General features: G+C 38.3%; 1 long non-coding RNA gene across 1 annotated transcript in view; it reads left to right on the top strand.

The window, feature by feature from the left end:
* LOC117176897 overlaps positions 1-11,781 on the top strand; it is a 13,064-nt gene extending 1,283 nt beyond the window's left edge. The window contains exon 3 of the long non-coding RNA XR_004467636.1: positions 11,181-11,781. This is a non-coding gene — a long non-coding RNA (uncharacterized LOC117176897). The remainder of the gene's footprint in view (positions 1-11,180) is intronic.
* Positions 11,782-19,144: the final 7,363 nt, after the last annotated feature.

The following is a 19,144-nucleotide window of genomic DNA, read 5'->3' as shown; positions in this document are numbered from 1 at the left end:
GATAAGATAGATAGATAGATAGATAGATAGATAGATAGATAGATAGATAGATAGATAGATAGATAGATAGATAGATAGATAGATAGATAGATAGATTTTTTTTTTTGTAAGGAGGGGAAATCTTCAAGAAGACACCCATACTAGCAATCGCCCGCATCAGTAGGCGATTCTTAGTATGGGTAGTGTCAGATTTTTACTGACTAAAACCCCTCCTCCTTTCTGCCTACCCATGTTCCCGGAATCCGCTTTCGCATTACTTCAGGATCATGGGAGTGAGGCCATATCACCGTTCCTCAACTCGTATCAGTCTTGCTAGTTTGGGGGCCAGCTTCAGTATTCTTCTCAGTTGAAGTCCCTGCCTTCTTTCTCCTTGGTCTCAATAATTCTCCTGATTACCTTATAGGCACATTCCTATTTCTCCTGTGATGTGACTAGGTTTTTCATCATGTTTATTGAATTAATGGATTTTCTTGTTACCCGGGCATACTCAAGTCTCGCCTCGTCCCATCGTGAGCAGAAGAACAAGGTGTGTTCTGCATTGTATACATCGCCACAGTACGGGCATTTATCGTTTGGTGCTCGATTGCGATCAAACAGATACTTTCAGAAGCAGCCATGTCCCGAAAGCGCCCGTGTGAGATAATAGTCGACTTCTCCATATGGACGATTTAACCATACCTCTATGAGCGACAGGAGCTCTTAAGTCCATCTCCCATGTCTGCCAGCTGACCACTCCTCTTGCCACGTGACCATAAGATCTTTTCTTGCCTCCTGTTTCTCCTTGCCTTCGTACGTTTCGGCTCTTTCTCTGGCTAGCAGGTATATGGGTGATATCCCTGCAATGACCCTTACAGCTTCGGCTGAGATGGTTCGGTACGCACTGCACACTCTGATGGCCATAATTCTCTGGACTCTCACGAGTTTCTGTCGGTGCTTCTGAATTTTCATCGCTGATCTGTAGGAGCTGGGGATCCCTATTGGTTTATCTTCCTTCTTTAGCAGAACAAGTTTTGATTTCTTCCAGGCTTTAGGAAACTTAGCTTCTGCCGCGAGTCTGTTCAGCGTGCTGAGTACCAGGCCTGTTCTATTTGCAGCCACGTACTTGAGGACTTCGGTGGGTATGCCTCCTGGTCCTGGTGCTGTTTTATTTTTCATTTTTTGACATGCCTTCTCTAGCTCGCTTGGCGTGAATTCGATGAATGGAGCTCCCGTTGAGCATTCAAAGGACACTGAGTTGTGATCGGGGAAGAGACAACTCACCACTTTTTCCACTGCTTCCATCGATAGTTGTGTTTTTGGTGGGTATCCGAGTATTTTTTTTTAACGATGTTGTAGCCGTTACCCCAGACATCTCTGTCTATATCATCGAGGACATCTTTCCAACCATTCTTTTTTGATGACTTAATAGCTTTCCGGAGGGTTTTCTTGCTTTGTAGCAGGTCTTCCCACAATGCTTGTTTGAAAGACGTTAGTGCGTTTTCTTTCGAAGCTGCCCTTGTGTGCTTTCTTCTCTTCTTCATGCACACTGTACGTAGCCTGGCAATCTCGTCGTTCGCCTCGTCCGGCTGCTTTCTTTCTCTGCATGCATGCATCGCAGACTGATGTCAGAGCCTCGGACAGATTTTCCGCCAAGGCTTCTTTTTGAACTATGTCGATAGTGGCCTGACGTAGCTTCTCGATGTCGATTTTCTTAGTGTTCCATCCTTTACTCACGCATTTCTGCCCACTGGGCTGTGCCGATTTTTCTTTAACACCGAAAATTACATAGTGATGGTCACTTAGTGACTCGTTGTCACTAACATGCCAGCCATGTATCCTCTTGCTGACATCAGCCGTTGCAAGCGTCAAATCCAGTATCGATACGTAGTCTTGCCTTACAAAAGTTGGCTTGTCCCCTATATTCTTAACAATTAGGTCATGCTCTGCTACCTACTCCGAGACCACTTCCCCTCTGCTGTCGGTCCTCTACATTCCCCATTGTGGGGATTTCGCGTTGAAGTCGCCCGCAATAATTGCCTCCTTCTTTTTGACTCTAATACTTTCACCTATATCTTGCAGATAGTCCTCAACGTCCTCAATGTCCCTGTTGGGTGAGGCATAGCATGCGTAAATTGTGATAGACGGCGTTGCTATATAGGAGAAACCTTTTCCGGTACCCTGATCGTGATTTCTCCTATCATTCGACTGGTGTCCCTTCACCTTGTAGTGGACACAAAAAGGGGCACTTTGACATTCCGCGACCTTGTGTCCTTCTTGTCCACATTTCAGACACAAGTTTGTTCTGTCTTGTCCTTGACAACCAGCACTACTGTGCCCAGTTTCCCAGCATCGGAAGCACCAATTTTCCTTCACTCTTTCTCTTATCCTACAGTTTGTCCAGCCGATTTTTATCCTTTCTGTTTGGACCAGTCTGTCAGCTTCAGTACTCCCCATTAGGACCGTTGCGTTCTGCATACCCCCGTATGTTGGGCGGAGTGCTCGAACCGTGAATTCCTCTGGTTTCAGTCCGCTTGCTTCAGAGATTGCTTTGCTTATCTCTTCTACCGTGGTCAGCGTATGTCTTCCGCTGCATTTTTACGACAAGAGCGTCCTGCTTATTTTTGTTTCTTCTTTCTGGTTTCCTGCCACCTTCAGTTCCTTCTCCTATGTGTCTTACTGGCTCATGCACTGGAAACAGATACTTTGCCACATCCTCGGCAGTATTCATGGTGATTTGTGACTTAGGGCGATATTCCATCGCACGCTTTTTCACTTTCTTGTAGAATTTTCCCCATAAATCCCTGTCTACTTTGTCACTTTAATAACTTTTTTACTTTTGGGCATGCACCTATTGCAGAGTTGACCTAATCTGCTGGAGAATTCCTGCGCTGGAAATGCGTTCTGGCTCTCTGAGATTTCGTCTATAGCCTTCTGCAGTGTATCCCTTTCGAGCTCTCCTCGTGTTCCACCCCATTTGTCTCTGGTTTATGCGCAAGGATCTTGATTTTCCACGATTTCGAAGTTGACATAATTGTGGTCACTGAGAGATTCTCTTTCACTCACTTTCCATTGACTTATCTTGCTGTCAATTGTGTTCGTTGCCAGAGGCAGATCTAGTATAGACCCTTACTCTCCCCTTACAAAGGTGGGATCAATCCTCTTAGTTCTAGACAATGAGGTCCTTTTGCGCTAGCCATTCGATGAGTATTTTTCCTCTACAATCTGTCCTCTCATTCCCCACTGCGAAGACTTGGCATTAGAGTCTCCTGCAACTATTGTTTCTTTACCTCTTGCTCTGATGCAGTTCACAATTCGTTGCAGAAGAGCTTCTAGCCCCTGCGCACCCCTGTTAGGAGAAGCATAGCAGCTATATACCGTGAATGTCGTACTCTCGACAAATGATAAACCATTGCCTCTTCTATGCTCCTTAATGGCAATCTTTTGGTCCAGTACCTTTATAGCTGTATCCAGCTCTACGCCATAAGTCCATTCGTCCCTGAATCCATGCTTTTCTTATTGGGCTCGCAGATACCAGAATTCCTGATTCGATTTCTATGGTTGTGGTTAGGGTGAGATCATGCGCCGTTTGACCTCGTCAAACCGTTTCTTCCTCGCAGTCAGCGCAGTAGGGTTTGTTTGGATATTTACTTGCCTTATGTCCGTCCTTTCCGCATTTCAAACACAGATGTCCTCTCTCCGCTCCAGTACATGCTGCCTTAACGTGTCCGTGTTCCCAGAATCTATAGTAATGGGTCTCTATTCATCTTTCCAGGAGTCTACATCTTGACCAGCCAATTGTTATTCACCCTTTCGCTAATAGTTTCTCTACATCAGATTCTCGCATCACTATCATACCGTTTTGTCTTCCACCATATGCGGGCCGGAGTGCTCTAAGCTCAAGTTCCTTTTACTCCAACTTAGTCGATTTAGAGATAGCTTCTGAAATTTCAGAAACTGTCGTCACTTCATCTATATCCTTGATATGGATTATCGTTTTCTTGATTAGAAGAAACGTAGTCGCTTCTGGTACCATCTTCTTTATCTTCTTCTCCGGAACCTCTGCCTTGTCTAGCCCGTTTTCGATCGTAAGTACAAGTTCACCACTTATAGTCTTTTTGTCACTCATGATGTCTACTCCTAATTCGCTTGGATTTACTGCTTAATTGAGTTTCTTCAGCATCTCCGTGTATGAGCAGTGTCACACTTTGACTAGGAGCGCATCCCTATTTTGTCTTTTAGCGTGATTCTAAATGAGCTTTTTCTTTCATTTGGGCCTGGTTCTCACTGGGTTTCCATCTACCTGTGGTAGCTGTGTTCTCCTTATCAAAGCGACGTTGAGAACATGGCTCTTGATGTTTCTTAGGTATCTGACTAGAGACTCATCGTCTTCAGGTACTTCTGTTCGTTTACTGAAGATTTGGTAATATATACACCTGGTATCACTTTGGAAACTTCATTCCGGGTCAGGGAATCCTAGGGTATGTTACATCATAGCTATTTCACCCTCTATCCTATTTTGAAGTATGAGCCCGGCTTTTCCGTTAAACTTTCCGGTCGCTTTTTCGACGTCCTTATCTTTCAATGTGATGTCTGCTTTGCAGGGTAGGATGATATTCCAATCCGATGGTGCGTTCCAAACATATCCCATCTCGACTCTGGCTATTGTAGTATGACGACACGACAACTTTCGAAGAAGGTTTTTGATTTAAATTTCCTTTTTCATACTGGTTTGTGGTCCAAAAATACAGGTTAAGTTCGATTATACCAATAAACAAACTGTCATTAGCTACTGACATTTCCACAAGGAGGAATTCTACGGCAGAGCAATAAGCAACCGAATTAATTTCCAACACTATTGTATTCAAACTATCGTGCATGTATACACAGACGCCGCCTCCTCTCCGTTCATCGCTGTCGCTTCGAAAGAGCACGTAATTATCAAGGGCAATAAGGTTAGAAGAATGATTAGGTGTAAGCCATGTTTCAGAAACTGAAATTATGGGATCAGAAGACAAACTAAAAAAATGCCTAAATTCAAGAAAATGTGCCAAAAGAGATTGAGCATATACATGGTATATATTTTAAAAAATACATAAATTGTAATTGAAGCAAATTACAATAATGTCCAAGCAATTATAGATGTAAAAATAGCCCATGTCATTACGTAGCAAGCGGGACGAAAAAAAATCTTCATGAAACTGCAATATCCCAAACAAAAATACGATAACAATTGTCAGGCTACAAATTTTAGGTAGCATTATTCTTCACATTGAATGCACTCTTAGCGATAATATGAGCAGAATAACTGAAATGTTTAAAGTAAAAAGTACGTAGAAAATTTGTGATTCCTGTAGAATATTATAGATGAAACTGTCGTGTTCAGAAATAGAACAACTAATAAGTCGATTAAAAATTTTCCCTTTATTGCACTTACTTCCTGAGTTGCCTCAGTCGAAGGGCCTTAAAATCTTTGAGATGCCGAGAAACATTCTCGGCACTCTATCCTCCTTCCTACAGAAAATTTTTCCCGCAGCGATCCAAAGACATTTTATTTTCTTGCTTCTTTTTATTATAAGTACAGCACTATAGATCTTCTGGTTATATTTTAAAAGTGATTAATTTTCACTATCACTATTGATGGCAGTGGAGAGAAGAAAGCGTATTTAATGTTAGATCTGAGCCTATAGATTGATGAAATTCCATATTTTCCGAGTAGTACATCTAGGGTCACGGCTATTTGACACATAATAGCTGTCAAGTCTTCAGATGGTATGACCGCTAGTCGATGTACCTCAATGGTGCTTCTGAGAGCCTCTTGTTCAAGGAAGCTGCATCTTTGCCTTAAGGTTTCAACCTATGACCCCAGAACGTGACTTTCTACCTCAATTGATTGAGTTGTCGTTTGGAGTTTGATAATAGTAGTAACGTTGCTAGAGGTAGTCTTCTTTATAGTGGAGATACGTTAAGTATTTTTCGTAATGTTCTACTGCCTTCCTCTAATCGATGCATTTAGGGTGTTATTAAAGGAAGGTTACTTCGCCTAGAGCGATTCAATCATAGCATTGATCTTAGCAAGTACAGTTTCCTGTCCCTTTACAATTGCATTTGGGATAGCTGCTTGTACCTCATGCCCAAATGTAACTGGGAACAGCCCTGTGTTGTCTTCTTTACTATGACCAGATTGCGATAATACCACTGGAGATTTAAAGCGTTTAGAGTTGTTGCTACTAACCAAATTGATAGTGCACTATTTGCAACGTTAATTCTTCAATTTCTTTTTAATCTTCTCCGCGTCATTCGATCAGAGATTCAAACAGCCAATATGTACAAGTACACCGCACTAACATGCAAATGAGTCAGCTGTTCCTCTCGCTATTTACGAACTGCACATTGCGCAGGTAACCAGGTAATCTTAATCCAGGTAATCTTAAAAACGACCGAGGAGATGCTCAAGAAAATATAATTTTACATTTAAAGTACCTACGTGATAGAAAACGGCTGAGGACAGCACGACAGCTGAGGAAATTTGACCATGGTCGAACGCGTTATTAAAATCATTTCAAATACTAAATATTTAATCCCCCCACCTCCTGAATCAGATGTAATTCGGCAAATCTCTAGACATACCGAAGTGGTAAAAAATGCCACCCTTATACGAAAGGTAGAAAATTATTCAGATCTTTTAGATGTGCTCGAAACTTTCGATCGAGCAGGTGATCGAGACGTACCTGTCGATCTAGCAATCCGATGAAACCATGGCTTGATCATGAAAATTTAAGTCACTCAAGACCGACAGGCGAAGGCTACGGTTCACAGGACACACAAAACAGCCTCACGAGCTGTGAGAAAAACCGAAAAGTGACAACTAGTACCGGGCTGGAAATTCAAACCAGAGCCAACCAGAACACCCGGTAGGAAACTGCAACGGCGCATGGAAAAGCGTGACGGACCCGACAGGACTAGGATCTCGTAGATCGACAGGAGGGGGCTCCATACGCGGGGATGCAACCCACGAAAATTCAAACGCGAATACTCTCGATCGAGAGTGGAGAAACAAAAAAGATTCTCCAGAATATTTCACGCGCGGAAGCGTGCAAGATAATATTTATCGCCGCTATGATAAAAATAAAATTACGGACGAGTCTGGAGGTGGCCAACAGTCACAAATCACGAATCTGTTGTGGTTGGAAACGAATCAGAGGCGGAAAATGGAATTTTAAGTAGCCTCTATTTAAATGAATCACTTTCGGAAAACGAATTAACCCCGTGTTATCAATGAACGTTACGATGGAAACTAACACGGGGACAATTACAAATCAAAACACCGAATTCAATAACATACGCGAAGAACTTCTCGAAGAAGACATAAATTCGAAACCCAAAAACAAAATAAAATTCCCTATAATAAACTGCATGATCGTTACATTAAATATAGAAGCAGTAATCGATACAGGCAGCGAAGTAACCTGTATATCAGACAATTTTTTTAAACAAAACGAAATCGAATTCTCGAAATACCCCATTCTACCAATTACTGGTATCAGTTTATTAGGCGCTACAGGAAAAAGGCCACATAATTGAAAATCCAAATTTTTCTGGAAATAAAATTAAACAACATAGAAATTGACCACGATTTTCTGGTAGCCCCAAATCTGAGTAGAACATGCATTTTTGGAATAGATATTCTAAAAAAATAAAGGAAAAAATCAATTTAGTCTCTGACACTCTAAGCTTGTGTTATAATAAAGATCAATTAACTATAAAACATCTAATTGAGCCGGAGAAAGATCGAAATAAAATTAATATATACAAATTAGAAAAAAATATTCACGCCTTTCAAGAAGGAGAAGAGACTACCGACTTCTCAAACGAAATACAAACATATGATTCAATACAAGAACCATTGTTTCTCAACGATAGGGAAATTACATCCTGTGTTGAACTTTACACGGAGCTAAATACCGAGCAAAAAACTAGATTTTTTAATCTGATTACTTCATTTCGCGACGTTTTTGCTCGTCGACTGGGTCGAACAAGCTTATATGAGCATGAATTAAAATTGATTCATAAATAAACATACTTTTGTCGCTCTTATTTAGTTCCGATGGCAGATAGAGAACAGGTCGCGAAAGAAATTTCACGCATGATTCAACTAGTAATCATACGTCGCTCCCAAAGTAATCACATAAATACCATGGTTACAGTGTTAAAAAAGGGCACGCAAATTAAATGAATCCCAAAATGAGGATTACGAAGAAACAAAACCTACCGAGGTTCTACTTCAAAAACTTTCAGGTACAAAGGTTAGGCCATCCCTTGAAATAACCACGAGTTTCTGGCAAATACCCTTGCATCCGAACTCATGCATGTACATCGCTTTTCTCTACGAAGGAAAATGTTATGAATTCATAGTACCACCTTCTGGCCTAAGAACAAGTACAGCATTCCTTATTAGAGGCCTTGACTTGGCCCTATGTGGACTAGGTGACTTCCTGATCAGTTTTGTCGATGATTTCTTATGCAAATCAAAAGATATTGATCATCATTTCGAATACCTGGAAATACTTTTTACCAGATTTAGAGAAGCAAACCTGACTCTGAATTCTTCCAAATGCTCGTTTTTTAGAGACCAAGTAAGGTTTCTAGGTCACATAGTCATGACCTATCCCGACATTTCCCGACCCTACTACCTATACACGGATCCAAGTAAATCCGCTCTGGGGGCAATTATTGCCCAAAAAGATGACTCCGATGATAAATGCATCATAACCTACGCAAGTCGTACTTTAAAAGGGTCAGATCATAATTATTTCACAACAGAACGAGAATTGCTTACATTAGTTTGGGACCTTATCAAGTTTAGAACCTATGTACTTGGTTCCAAAATAATAATCAAAACAGATCACAAAGCCTTGACATTTCTCAAAACATGTCGCTTTGTCAGTGCGAGAATCACAAGATACACTCTCGCAATCCAAGACTGCATCTTAGAAATCGAGTACATAGAAGAAAAAAAACATTTCTGCTGATGCTCTAAGCAGAATAGCGTTTGATGAAAATATTTGCCCACCCGAAACTATAAACGGATGTGTCTTTATCCACACATTAGCAAAAAAACCATCGACGCAACTTCGAATCTTCATAAAAAACATCGCTTTAAAGCAACAAAAAAGATCCCTTTTTAAAAGAAAAATATGAAATAGCCATAACAAATAAATCCACACGTTTCAAAATTCACAACGAAACGCTATATTCAAAAAAAGGAGAAACTCTAAACGTATGTGCCCCAAAAAGCGTCAGTAACACTCTTATCGATGAATGCCACGAGATGTACGCTCACATAGGAGCAAGAAAGTGCTACAAAGTCTTGACCGAAATATTTTATTATTCCAAATTCGCCCGCACATTTCGCATAAGAATATCAACTTGCGATTCATGTCAGCGGAAGAAGGTAGCCAATTCAACAATCCGCGCAGAAATGAAAACAATAGTAGCTTCAGCTCTTAATGAGGCACTTTCTATAGATTTATATGGGCCAATTCCTACAAGACGCGGTGGATTTAAATACATCCTCACCACGATAGAAATTTTTGGTAAATTTGAACGATTATACCTATTACGAAAATGTACCGCGCGCGCAGCACTAAACCGCCTCATAAAAGATTTCCCAAATTACGGAAAACCAAAAAAAATTATCAGTGACCAAGGTACTCAATTCACATCAATAGAATGGTCCAAAACTCTCGAAAAAAAGGAATTCAACCAATCCTTACCGCGGTTCGACATCACCAATCCAACGCGGTCCAAAGAATTTACCGCGAACTATCTCATTTTTTTAGATCGGTTTTAAAATACAACCACAATTCATGGTGAATATGGATAAAAAAATCGAAACGTGCTTTAATGAAGTCGATCATAACACAACCAATTTTACTCCTCTAGAAATCTATTTGAACAAAAAACCAACACGTGCGTTTTTCGTAACAAGCGTTCACCCGTCTGTTAGATCCAGCGCGTCACGTCATGTTTACTTCTCAGTATCTATTTCTCGATTCTAAATAACGGGTCGAAATTTCATAGTAAGAGATACTGCCCTTTAAATTCATTCATGTTATATTTAAATGTCTGTGAATGAAATATTGCTTTAGCTTGGTATTTCTGTCCTTTCCTAATATGAGCAAGGCTCATTGAGAAAATAGTTTTCTTTTCTTTTGATAAATTCTCGGGCACTGTAAATTGTGTTATAGGTATAAACGATTAAAATACTGTGCTACAAAGGAGAATGCCTTTTGTTAATAGCTTCGTTTGAAATGTTTTTTTGTTAAGGACAAAATACCAATCTGATATTTAAAATTAAACAAAGAAAATTTTCGTATCTCATTAGGAGATTTTGTGTACGTTCATTTAAAGTAGATTCAAGTAGGGAAAAGGTGATTCTGCTGAGCAGAATAACACATTGCGTCACGGGTATAATGATGAAAAATCGTGATTCTTAATATTTCATTAGATATTGGGTTTAAAACTCAGAATCACTAAACTGAATGCTTCATATGATCCAATATATTTTCGTACTTGTGGTTTCGAAGACAGTACAAAATATCGCTACAAGAACGGTAATGCTTCATTTCACAAACTTAAAAAATTTTCAGAAAAATTCGAAAATTTCATTATGTTTTTTAATAAAGTCCTAAGCTTTCATCAGATTAAAAAAATGTCCCAATGATTTGAAAAATTTAGAAGGATTATTAAAAAATTGAAAAGAATTAAAAAATATCTTTATATATTTCTAAAGATATAACAAGGCATTAAAATAGTTTTAATAATTTCGGAACATTTCACAAAGGTTTTAAAAATTACACAAACCTTTCAAAAGTTTTACAATTATTTCTAATATTTCATCAATTTTAGAAGATTTAAAAAGAATTTTATTAAAAAATAACAAAAATTACGAAGAATTTGTCAAAGTTGTGCCAAAGATATCAAAAATTTTTAAATGATTAAAAATATTTCACCAAGCCCTGTAACCGGATTTGAAGAGTGCTCGACCCTTTTAGTTATATTCAAATTGAATTAAATTAATTTAATGTTGTGATACTTATTAATATTATATTCATATTTTAATTTTTTTTAATATTTTAATAATTATAATCTATTAATATTATATTAGTATTTTTTATATTTAACATTAGAAAATATTTAAGGTGATAATCCAAATTCCTACGCCTACGACGGAAACCGTGTTAAAAAATGGAACGTGACTACAGAAAAATACGGCGAACCTTGGCTGTCAGGCGATGTAATTGGATGCGCTCTCGACATGGACGAGGGAACGATAGATTTTTATATAAACGGAAGGCCTGTAGGTCGAGCTTTCAAAAATGTGTATGTGGGTTCCGAAACTGCCTATTCTCCAACTGTCATCAATTTAACCGCATCAATTTCGGATCTACTCCTTTACATTATCTAGTCCAAGGTGAACAGATTCTTCAAGCAACTCCACAGGAACATCTCGACAAAGCTGCTCTTTTATACAAGTGTTTTCCGAGTATCATAGAACAGATTCGCCACGTTAAGAAATCTGGAAGAAAAACCTTACAGGGGACAAAGCTATAAGCATTCGAGCTTTTTTCGTCGTCTAGTCAGATCAATTGTTGAAAATATTAGACCACTTCTCAGGTTAGAGGCCGTTCATTCCTATGTTACAAAAATTTCTTCAGAAAAATTTCAAAAGATTTCAAATAATAAAAAAATATATTTTTAAAAGATTTCATAACAATTTCTATATATTTCTAATGATATAACAAAAATTGTATAAGATTTCACATAAGTTTCTTTTAGTTTTAAAAGTATTCACAACCATTTTTAAACAAGGAAGTTATCGCGGCTCAGATGTTATAGCGATTGTTCTGTGTTCCAACACTACAGCCAGGGCAACCACACTGGCGTGGGTTTGATTCCCAAAAGTAGGAAGCTAGGCTGAAAAAAATACCACAAAGATTTGTAAATGTTTTACAAAATTTAACAAAAATTTCGAAAGATTTAAAAAATATTTTACAAAAATTGGACGAAAAATTCATAAATCTTTAAAATTTTCCACCAAATTTTCAATAGATTTTGAATAATCGTGAACAATATAAAAATCGTTTAAAAAGGTTTCACAAATATTTGAAGTATATTTAAATATTTTAAAAAATTACACAGAGTTTTTCATAGACTTCAAAAAACATGGAAGATTTCAAAAGGTTTCAAAAAGTTAAAATATTTCAAATTTCTTCTACACTCCCTATTTTTTATGAAAAATTTTTTGCACATGAGTATTTTTTTATTATTTCACGTACATAATACTTTCTACTGGAATTTTGTTTTCATGAATATTTTCTGTATTACTATTTTTCAACCGAATATTTTTGGCATTATTATTTTCTACATAAATATTTTCGACATCAATGTTTTCTACGATTAAATATATTAATTTACATCTTTACAATCATTGCAAAATATGAACTTGTACATGTTCCAATTTTGAAACAGCAGCTGGTGACATGTATATTGTTCGAAAATCGCAGTGCATAGTTATATAATACCTGAACGAAATTTAAGATGAATGTAAGTGTTAACTTAACTTGAAAAATTAATTATGAAATCAATCAACCTGTGTCGACATTTTTTTAATATCCTATCAGATTAAGTGCTACTTGAATGGGAGGTTGGTGCGTCCTATCTACACTTTCTTTGACAAATGAAATTATATGTAAACAGAAACCAAATTAGAATTTTTTTGAAACAAGACATTTTTCTTATCTCAAGAAAATGTGGTATTATTACGATTCAAACGAATATTTTATTGACCTAATGATATTATCTTTTCAGTGTACCATGTATATGAGCATATAACAAATAGCTCAAGTCTTACGTAAATTATTCGAATAATTTAAATACCGTAGATAGTAAACTATGATACCTCAGGTGAGTGACACTAAAAATCTAAAGAATTTTGATCAAATAAATGTTCATTAGAAAATATTTTCGTTCAATTTAGTATACGGTTCAGTAACTTTACTTTAGCAGTTTATTATGAAAACTTTGCAGCTGCAGATTTTTATTAGACTCATCTTGGTTTGTTTGCAGGTAAGTAATTTTTCTATATTTTCGTATACTAAATTGCAATAAGAAATTAAAGCTCGATTTTCAAATCGATTAATGTGAAAGTTAGTCATTCGATTTCTTAACAAAGATACGGTATGGAGATATGCCCCGAAGCTTATTAAACTTCAGATATCGACACTAAATTTCTTTCAAAAACAATAACTACATGAATTTTCTTCATCGTTTGAGAATAGCAAAAGATCATTTCGAAAATGTTTATTTATATTGAGTCTAGTAGATGAAATTAAACTACGACCTCTATTCATGATGCCAAACCAACGTATTTCCAAGTATGAGTGTTGCACGAAACAAAAGACTGAACTTGTAGAGCAGAAAATTTTATTTATTTTAAAATTTTCGTGCAATTAAACTATGACTACATTTTGAAGAATAAAGACGACTCCCATAAATTATAGATGTTTTTTTTATTGCAGAAGTTGAGTACAAAAAATATATAGTTGTGAATTCCAGGATAACTCGCTGTAAAAACATATTTTTGTTAATGTCTTGCAAACCAGTAAAAATCACACTAATGTATAGATAATAATAATTTTGCATTAAAATAAAAATCGTAGTAGACGACTGCAAATAGTTATAAAAAACATTGCTAGAAAGTTAAGTCTCTAGAATGTATGTGGAGAATAGCCAGCAGCTACTATGAAACTTCCTTGTCTGAGTCTCTCAGACTTTCTTGACAAAAAGGCTGAGGGAGAGTTGACTGGGCCTATGAACAGATAATCTTGATCCCCTACTGAGATGAACTCTCTGAAACAGCTGTAGCGCAATGCAAACTTCTACTCTGGCCATTCTACAAAAAAGAAACTCAATAAACACCTACATAGAACTAAAAGTACGTAGTATGCCTCTGCTACGAGTACTACAATAAAGTCTCGGAAAAAGTAATCCGCGACCGCAAACAAATAATCTGGCTCTGCTTCGGAGATAAAATGTCAGGATTAGCTGAACAGGCCTGCAATCTGCTGATCGGGCTCTGCTTTGTAGATCAAATCTCAGAAACAGCTGAACAGGACTACATGCTGCTGACCAGGCTTCGCTTTGTAGATAAAATTTTAGAAACAGATGAACAGGACTGTATGCTGCTGATCCAGCTCTTCTTCGTAGATAAAATATTCTAAACAGCTGAATAGGACTCTATGCTGCTGATGTGGCTCTGCTTCGTACATGAAATCTCAGGAACAGCTGAACAGAACTACATGCTGCTGATATGGCTCTGCCCCGTAGATAAAACCTCAAGAACAGGACAGCATGATGCTGATCTGGCTCTGCTTCGTAAAAAAATTTGAGGAACAGCTGAACAGGACTTTCAGTGCCTTTACTTGCTTTGCTACCCAGATGAAGACTCGTGAAGCAGACTCAGTGCAAGAGTGGTAATGATAAGAGGGTAATAACTCGAACAACGTGCTTGATTGAATTCCACTATGATTTATATAGAGTGCGAGGTAGTGCTCAATTCCCTAGAAATCACAACCACTGCGCTGTTTCTACTTCAAAATTTGTGGCATGCTTCGTCACAAGAATAAAGTCTCAGGAACAGCTAAACAAAATTGCACACTGCTGATCTGGGTTTGCTTAGTATGTAAAATCTCAGAAACAGCTGAAAAGAACTGCCACCACATTTTCTTGCTTTGATACGCTGATGAAGCTATGTGAAGCAGACCCAGCGCAAACAGCGGTAATTATAAGAGGGTAATAACTCGAATAGCGTGAAAATCTTAGGAACAGCTGGAACGCACTGCAAAAACTTACTCTTGTTCTGCTTTGTATCTCAAATCTAAGGAACAGGAGAACATTATTTTAAACTTCTACTGTGCCTTTGCTACTTGAATGAAGCTACTGTGAATCTACTTCTTAGATTTAATCACAGAGACAGGTGAACGGGACTGCAAGCAGCTACTCCGGCTCCGCTATCCAGACGGAGCCATTGAAATCAAAATTACGTTAACAATTTTTGCGCTTATTGACCTCTTCTCCGCAAGTAAGGCAGTCTTTGGCCAAAGGCACATTTTGCGTTTATTAATTCTTTTGAATAAGATTGATGTAGATAACACATTAAATTTCACACGAATCACTTTATATTCCTAAGATAACAAACAGAAAATTAACCAAAAAATTATTTTAAACCGACCAGTAGCATTTATAACCAAACACATGCATTTTTCAATAAAGAGCACGAAGTTTCCAAAGAAGTAGTTAAAGATTTAACCAAGACGTAAACTTTTAAATGTATGTGAAGCTGACGTAACTACATGTTCAAATCGAGTTACTAAAACCCATTTTATAATTGAGGGCTTATTGAATAGGACCATTTTGCTGGCCCTACCACCCATTTTAATTAAAATTTTTTTCAGCCAAATATTTAGTGCAGAATTTGTGAAAATTTGTACAACTAAAATTAGAATTAGGGCCGGGGAAACGTTTCGCGGCCCCAGTATTATCCAAAACCAACTTTATACGCGTGCTTTACTTTCGTATTAATTTCTTAATTGTACTGTTCAACTGTTCCAGAGATTTTATCTATGAAGCACAGCCATATCAGCAGGATGCAGGCCTGTTCAGCTTTCAATGAGATTTCAACTATGATGCAGGGACATATCAGCAGCAAGCAATCCTATTCAGCTGTTCTGAGATTTTATTCGCAAAACAGAGTCAGATTAGACGCATGCTGTCCTGTTCAGTTCTTGCTAAGATTTTATCTACAAGGTAGAGCTATATTAGCATAATGCAGTCCTGTTCAACAGCTTCTGAGATTTCATGTACAAAGCAGAACCAGATCAGGAGCATGCAGTCCTGTTCAGCTATTTCTGAAATTTTATCTACGAAGCAGAGCTAGATCAGCAGCCTGCAGTCCTTTTCAGCTGTGTCTGAAACTTTATCTGTTAGATCAGCAGCATGCAGACCTGCTCAGCTGTTCATGAAGTTTAATTTATGAAGCAGAGCGAAATTAGCAGCATGCAGTCCTGTCGAGCTGTTCCTGAGTGTTTATCTACGAAGCAGAGCCATATCAGCAGCATACAGTCCTGTTCAGCACTTTCTAAGATTTGATAGACGAAGCAGAGCCAGATCAGCAGCATGCTCTCCTGTTCAGCTATTTCTGAGCTTTTATCTACGAAGAAAATCTAGATAGTTTCTGAGATCTTACCTAGGAAGCAGAGCCAGATCGGCAGTATTGGGTCCTGTTCAGCTGTTCCTGAGATTCTATCTACGAGGCAGAGCAATATCAGCAGCATGCAGGCCTGTTTAGCTGTGAATGAGATTTTATCTTTAAAGCAGAGCCATATCAGCAGCACGCAGTCTTGTTTAGCTGTTCTGAAATTTTATGCACAAAGCAGAGCCAGATTAGGCGTATTTTGTCCTGTTCAGCTGTATCTGTAATTTAATCTACAAGTCAAATCCACATCAGTAGCCTGCAGTCCTGTTCAGCTGTTTCTGAAATGTTATCTATGAAGCAGAGCCAGCTCAGCAGCATGCAGTCCTATTTGGCTGTTAGTGTGGTTTTATTACGATGCAGAGCTAAATTGCCAGCATGCAGTCCTGTTCACCTGTTCCTGAGCTTTTATCTACAAAGCAAATCTAGATTAGCAAAATGCGGTCCTGTTCAGCACTTTCTGAGATTTGATCTACGAAGCAAAGCTAGATCAGCAGCACGCAGTCCTATTCGGCTGTTTCTGTGATTTGGTCTACGAAGCAGAGCCAGATCAGCAGCATGCAGTCCTGTTCAGCTGGTCCTGAGCTTTTATCTACGAAGAATATCTAGATTAGCAGAATGCGGTCCTGTTCAGCACTTTCTGAGATTTAATCTACGAAGCAGAGCCAGATCATAAGCATACAGTCCTGCTCAGCTGTGTCTGATATTCTATCTACGAATCAAAGCCAGATTATTTGTTTGAGGACGCAGATAACCTTTTTCGAGATTGTATTTAGATAGCAGAGGCAGAGTAGGTACTTGTAGTCCAGTGCAAACGTTTACTGAGCTTCTTTTTCGTAGAATATCCAGAGTAGCAGTTTGCAGTGTGTTTCAGCTCTTCCAGAGACTTCATCTGCGTGGTAGGTTAAAATTATCTGTTCACAGTCCTAGTCAACTATTCCTCAGACTTGGTCTACATAGCACATACTGAGTAGCAGTTTGCAGTCCTGGGCAGCTGTTCCTGAGGCTTGACCTTCAAGGAAGTTTCATAGTAGCTGCTGACTATTCTTCACAGCCATTCCAGAGACTTACCTTTGTAGCACATTTGTAGTCTTTTGGTTCCTCCTCCACTCATACTTGGGAATACAATGATTTGGCATCGTGAATGGAGGCCGTAGTCCAATTTTATGTACAAGACTCAATATCAAACAACATGAGGAAAACAGTATAACGGTGCCAAAGAAAAGTTTCGGTGGCTCTGAAATTAACCAAAATAAACGTTATATGGGCGGATTATTTTCGTCTTCATTTACTCAATTTTGTGCAACCAACTTAAACCCCTAAAAATCACCCCTTTTGCGGCAAATATAATGGCAGGACCAGCGAAACGTACCATTGGTTCTGTCATTGTCCAAGATCAGCTTTCTATGGGTAAATTATTTTCGTCTTAATTCTTTCAAATTTGTGCAGAAAACTTTAACCCCTAAAAACCAATTTCTAAAAGGAAAACATCATGGTGGGGACAGCGAAACGCTCCGCTGGTCCCGACATTGTCCAAGATCAAGTTTCTATGGGTGAATTATTTCCGTCTGATTTCGTTCAAATTTTTGCAACTAACTTCAACCTCTAAAATCTACACCCTTTGTCGAAAACAGCTTGGACAATGTCAAAACTAGCTTACGTTTTGCTGGTCCCGGCATGGCCTAACAGGGGTTGATTCTTAGAGGTTGAAATTTGTTGCACAAATTTGAACAAATTAAGAAGAAAATAATGCGTCCATGTAAAGTTCATTTTTTATAATGTCAAGGCCAGCAGTACGTTTCGTTGGCACCCCCATGGTTTTTTCCGGGAAGGGGGTAGTTTTTAGAGGTTGAAGTTGATTACATAAATTTGAACAAATAAAGATAAAAATAATGCGCCCATATAATGTTGATTTTGGATAATTTTGGAGCCAGTGAAATTTTTCGCGGACACCACCTTGATGTTTGCCACATAGGGGGTGGTTTTTAAAGAATAAAATTTGTTGCATAAATTTGAACAAATTAAGACAAAAGTAATGTACCCATATAAAGTTGATTTTGGATAATGTCGGGACCAGCAGTACCTTTTTCTGGCCCTGTCTCGGTGTTTTCCGCACAGGGGGTGATTTTTAGGGGTTGAAGTTTGTTACAAAGTTTATACAAATTAAGGATAAATAATACACCTATGTAAAGTTTATTTTGGATGATGTCGGGACCAGCGGTACGCTTCGCTGGCCCTGCCTTGGTGTTTGCCGCAGAGTGGGTGGTTTTTAGAGTTTGGAGTTTGTTGCACAAATTTGAACAAATTAAGACAAAAATAAGGCAGCCATATAAAGTTGATTTTGGATAATTTCTGGGCCAGGAAACGTTTCGCCGTCACCGCCGTGCTGTTTTCCGCAGACGGAGTGGTTTTTGAAGGTTGAAGTTGGTTGCACAAATTAGAACAAATTAAGACGAAAATAATTCGCCCATATAAAGTTTATTTAAGATAATATCGGGACCAGCAAAAAGTTGCGCTGTCACCGCCATACTTCTTTCCGTACAGGGCTAATTTCTAGGGGTTCAAGTTTGTTGCACAAATTTTAACAAATTAAGTCGTAAATAATTCCCCCTTGTAAAGTTTATTTTGGAAAATTTAGTGGCCAAGAAACGTTTGGGAAGCGACGCCGTGGTCCTTGCCACGCAGGTGTTAGTTTTTAAGGGTTCAAATTGGTTGTACGAATTTGAACAAATTAGGACGAAAATAATTCGCCCATATAAAGTTTACTTTGGACAATGTCCGCGCCAGCGAAACGTTTCGCTGGACCCATTATGGTATTTTCCGCACAGGGGATAGATCTTAGGGGTTCAAGTT

Source organism: Belonocnema kinseyi, chromosome 7, assembly GCF_010883055.1.
Source record: "Belonocnema kinseyi isolate 2016_QV_RU_SX_M_011 chromosome 7, B_treatae_v1, whole genome shotgun sequence".
NCBI lineage: Eukaryota > Metazoa > Arthropoda > Insecta > Hymenoptera > Cynipidae > Belonocnema > Belonocnema kinseyi.
This window is presented reverse-complemented; position numbering and strand designations above follow the sequence as displayed.